We start from the raw sequence: 5,550 nt of genomic DNA, 5'->3' as shown, positions 1-5,550 counted from the left end.
AACAACTTAATACCTGTAACCAGAAGATCCCTTAGAAAGGCAATGCCAAAGAATAAATAATATAATCAAGAAAAAAAAATAGGCTCCAGTTAAGCATGTGCTGAAGTCCTATAAAAAACAGGGCAAAAATATATCTATTCTATGGCCTGCACGGCACAGAGGAAAGAAAGCTATACCAAGTCACCGCAGAGCTAGCCTCCAAAGGCACATATATATATGCCGGACATCTGCTCTGATGTCTGCTCAAGCAGACTTGATTAATCAACTAATTGTGCTAATTAATTGATTAATTGAGTCTGCTACAGCCATGCTCCAGCAGCCTCCACATGTATATTCAGCATCTCCACTTCAGAGTGATGGTGGAGCCCTAACTAAAGCTCATCAAATGACCCCTGCCACCACTTGAAGTGCAGGATGCTGAATACATGTGATGCTGCAGGTGCTTTAATAAGATCTGATTAAAGCTCCTCCCTGACCCCGGGAGGACATGTGTAAGGACACCTATCTTTATTATGGTTATTATGATTGGTTTATGTTGTATTGTCACCTAAAAACCTCAACTGGACCAGAGCCCTATATAATAAGTATGTAATAGTCCCTGCCCTGAAGAGCTTTCAGTCCAACCAAAATTAATTGGGGCTTCCCATTTTCTGTAATGTTAGAGCTGGTTAAAATTTTTCCATGGAAACTCTTCTGTAATCTTCCATTTCTTTTTTCTATAAGATTATTGATTAAGTAGTTCCCCTCCTCCTTGTAAAAAAAAGTGTCTGCTTTCCATGGAAAATTTCAGCTCTTTATCATGACTATGACAAAAGCCACAATACCATGACTCTAAAATGCAAGTATGGTTCACCTGGGGCTTAATGTTAGCATAGCAAACTTCATACTTCTACACTCTCTGGGCTGAAATTCTCACCTAGATGCCTTCTCACCTGGTATGTGTGGTCAGGCAACTGCTATGAGGCACACCCTCCCTTTCCCCGAGGGGGAAGGCTGTAGTACATCTTGGAACATGTATTCCTACAGAAAAGAGTCCAGGATATGGAGGAAAGTGGGAGGATGAGGCAAATCCTATGAGGCACAAGTGGCATCTCTAGGTTAGGGTCCCAGAGCAAGTCAGTGTAGCTTCTAGATGAGTTTCTACTCTGTATGAAGGAATCAACACTCATGGAAGAGGTGATTATATTTTATTAGGCCAACAAATCCAATGATTAAAGACTTTGAGGTGGATTTGATAGAAGACCAGTTCAGGAGACATGGAGATTACATGCAGTCTACAACTATGAAATAATATGTCAGTTTGTAAACTTTCAGCATGAAAGGCAAAATTCTCCTCTAAAAGCCCTAAAGAGGATGTCATTGACTGAAATATTCTGCACTCCTTATAAGCAGGGAATTCCCACTGACAGCAGTTGAAGATTGCACATGCAGGGAAAGCAAAATATCAGAGCCAAGATTTGCTGCAAAGAAAGATGTTGCCAAAAATTTAGAATTTTTTTCCCTGTGAGGATCAAGTATCCATTGGATAAGAGAACTGAACAGGACAATTATGCCAAATTTAAATAGTTGAAAAATAAACACGCATTTAAGGGGAAAAAGAGGCTTTCCCCTTAAAATACAAACTTACGTAAAATGTGTTGTTCTCTGCCTAGCAGCTAAAAGGAAAAAAGTTGTTTTTTTTTTAATGTAGATGATTAAATTCAGAGCTTAATTTTTGAAGGAGCACTTGATATAGAACCACTTTGCTTGGAAAAGTCTGCATTTCATTAGAACAAAATATATTCTCTTCCACAACTAGTTTATGGATCAATTACAGTATATCTAAACCAGCAAATAGATGTAAGATTTATAGCTCTCTCTGTCTGTTTGTGCTTATGCATTCACATGCTGTACATGCATTTTCCATTATTATGATTAATAATTTGTTTATAGAATCAACAGTATGCTGGAAGCTCTCTAGATGAGGCACTTGCCCCAAACAGTTTACAGTCTAACTGATATAACTGACCTGACCCTTGAGGCTGGCCATGGCACCCCCTAGTGGCCCCACTTACCCTGCTTGCTCCACCTGGCCTTTCAGGGTGTCCTCCTGCTGCCTCACCTGCCACTTGTTGGTGGTGAAATTATACCGTTGGTAAAACTACCTTCAGAGGCCAATGGGAACTTTGGGATCCTTCACCCGGTCTTGCTCATTACCGGGCCGGGTTTCCTTTCCTAAGTAGGATTCTCTTTATTCTCTTGCACCTGACTGAAAGCGATTCACTTGCTTCCAGGGCCTCAACTCCTCCAAACACCGCGTCTCTCTCTCTCTCTCTCTCTCTCTCTCTCTGGGGTTCCAACTTCTCTACACACAGTCTCTTTGGCACTGAGCCCTATTGGCCCAAATCATGGTCCTGCAGACCTTAATGGAAATAAATTTGGCCTCCCAGCCTCCACCATAGCCACATCCACACCTCACAGGTAACACTCTACTTTCTTTCACTAGGCCTCCTTGGCCCTGCCTCCTCATATGTAACCCTGGTCCACCACAGGTGGTGGAAGCGGTGTTGATGGCAAGGGGGTGGCAGCGGTGAGCAGGGACCGCCAGCAAGCGGCCACAGTGACATCAGCAGCGATGCGGTGACATCAGCATCAAGGGCAGGATGAGCAGGGACCGCCCACAGGCGGCCGCATCAGTGTCGGTGGGGGCAAGGCGAAGAGCAGGTGGTGAGTGGGGACTGCCCGTGCCCATGTTGGCAACAGGGGGGGTGGTGACCGCCCACAGAAGCCAGCAACAACTACAGCAATGGCCAATCTCAGGGGGGCACATGCCCCCCTGTGTCCCCCATACACATTGCCTATGCCCCAGGGGGTGGATCCACCACTGCATGACTCCCTTCTCTGTCTTCCAGCACATATTTCCTCTCTTCCACACCCCCTCCCACCCCCTTTGGGCAGGAAAAAACCTCCTCCCTTTAAGGAGCCCTCCCAGGCAGTAGAAGGCTGGGATTTTTTGTGGCCTCACTGATGGATCGCTTTTGTTTGCCAGGCTCTTACCAGTTCTCAAGCCTTCCAAGATGTCTCTGCTGAGGCAGGTTTTCATTTGCCCTTCATCTGGTGTTCTCAGAGGGACAAAACTCACTGCTCCCTATGGTGCCTTAGAAGGGACAAACCTCTGCTGCTGCAAGCCACGCTGTGTCAGGCATGGAGCACTCTTCTTCAAGGTACATGCACTTTAATGCTTGTTACACTTACATTTGTCTTTCTGGCTCTGTCCTCTCTGGCACTGGGGCCCCTTTCCCTGTCTGATTACAGCCCCCTGGGTTCTTAACTCATGTTTTGTCAAGATGCTTACTCACTGTCCCAGACCTTTGTAGGGCTACTTAAGTTTACAGTTCACTCAGCTTCTGCTCATACAACCCCCTTGGGCTTCTGACTCTTCCAGGACTCTGTCTTGACTTCTACCTTTGTAGCATTGAGTGCCTCCCAGGTACTCTCCCCCATGGCCTCTAGTCCACCCCTATAGCCACAAACCAAATCTTCTTGTCTGGCAGCCTGGGTTCCCAAGAGCCCTTCTCCTTCCCAGGGTTAGGGCCAAACTCCTGCTCTGGCTCAGGAGCCTAGGTTTATACTTCCCTGAGCTCCACCCCTTCTGGTCATATGCCTCTGACCAGCTATAGGGGCTTTCCCTTCTGCTTAATGAGCAGAAAGATGATGGCGTGCCTTTTGGAAGGTGAGATGTAGAGGAGGAGGGACTTTAGCTATCAGATGGATCCATGGTTAAAAGGAGGGGAAACTGGAACCAAAAGCTTGCAGGCAAATGTGGAAGAAACCATGTTGGAAGTGAAGAAGAGAAGCCTTACTGGTGAAGCTGCACGAGGATACAAAAATTGTTGGAATGATCTTGGTTGCTTGTTAAGCTCTGCTCTTTTGCAAAACATGCATGTTCAAGTAGTCAAATCCAAGGTCATACACACATGCACATGCATGTACACACACCATCTAAGCATGTAAGTTGCATTTTTTGGATAGGAGCAGAATTCTAGAAAACAGTAATTCTGGAAAGGACTTAAGTGTCCTTTGGTGTTAACCAGCTGACCACACTTTGACAAAGAGAACTAATGCCAGTTGCATAAGGAAGGCACTATTTTATATATTTTAAGTTTTATTTATAAATATTTTATATATAATATAGTATATTTCAGTATTTGTGAGACCATGACAGAATACTGTGTCCATTACTGGTGTTTACACTTCACAAAAATGAAAAAAAGCAAGAAAGAATAACTGAGGAAGAAACTAAGAAAATGATTCTAGTTCAGGAAAACCTGCCTAGCAGCAAGAGAATTAAGCTCGCTATGCCTACCTTATCCAAAAGAAAAATGTTGGTTGACTTGGTTGTAGTCTGCAGGTACCAAGCACCTAGACAAATTTAGGATATCGTCACACGTTAACCTTAGAATATGTTAGACTGCAGTAAGTGTTAAAATGACTTAGAAAGTTTTCTTAGCAGTTGCACGTTAATGCTTACCAGAGTCTATATATACATATATTAATGTAAATATAGATATCAGTCAATTAGGACTGTCAATTAATCGTAGATAACATGCACGATTAACATGTTAATCGGTGTTCATATTAATTTTTTTAATGTGTTAATCACACATGTTGTTTTGGAGCCTGCACCCAGGCTTCACTCCTCCACTGTCACCACCACCTCCAGGCTGCCCAGTGGGGCAGAAGTGGCAGTGCAGAGGACCACATGGCAGCCCAGGCACAGGCTCTGGCCTACTGCAGTCGGGTGGGGTGGTGCACAGACTCAGACATAGATGAACAGCCACAGCTTGCACATGGCCGGGAACACAGCCCGGTGGCATATACAGCTCTGTCCAGCAGGTAAGCCTCTGGGGGAGAAGGGATGTGGGAGAGAGAAGGGGTGTGGGGCAGATCGAGGCCCACACAGTGAGGGAGGGAGTAGGGCAGAGGTGAATGGGGCCCCAGAGCCAAGACGGGTCATGGGACAGAGCCGTGGGCAGCTTGTCCAGGGGTGTGGGGAAAGCATGGCTCCCACCACTTAGCGCAACCCTGGGGAAGGCATAGAGGGGAACATGCCCCCTGGATTTGTGTGGGGTGGAGGTGGGCTGTAGGCTGCGAGCTGGGACTCTGCACCTGCTGCCTTTGCCTTGGGAGCTGTGCGCTGGCTGCACCATGCATCTCCTGCCCACCTCGTGGTGGGAGGCACAGCATAGCATTGTGCGGCTCCCAGGGCAATGGCAGGAGGGTGCAAAGGCCTAAGCCCACAGCCCACCTCCACCCAATGCACAAATCCAGGGGGCACATGCACCCCATCCCTCCTCTAGGGGTGCACACAGTGGCAGGAGCTGCGCCCCCCCACCACACCTGGACAAGTCATCTGTGGCTCCATCCCACAATTCATCCCAGCCCCAGGGCCCCATTCACCTCAAACCCTGCCCGTGCCCCTGCCTCAATCTGCACCCCCTCTGCCTCTTCCCCCCCACCTCCACACCTCTTCCTCTCCACAGTCTTACCTGCAAGGCAGTGTCTGTGTCT

This window comes from Gavialis gangeticus, unplaced genomic scaffold (genome assembly GCF_001723915.1).
Source record: "Gavialis gangeticus isolate Ggan-Ray unplaced genomic scaffold, GavGan_comp1, whole genome shotgun sequence".
Lineage (NCBI taxonomy): Eukaryota > Metazoa > Chordata > Crocodylia > Gavialidae > Gavialis > Gavialis gangeticus.
This window is presented reverse-complemented; position numbering follows the sequence as displayed.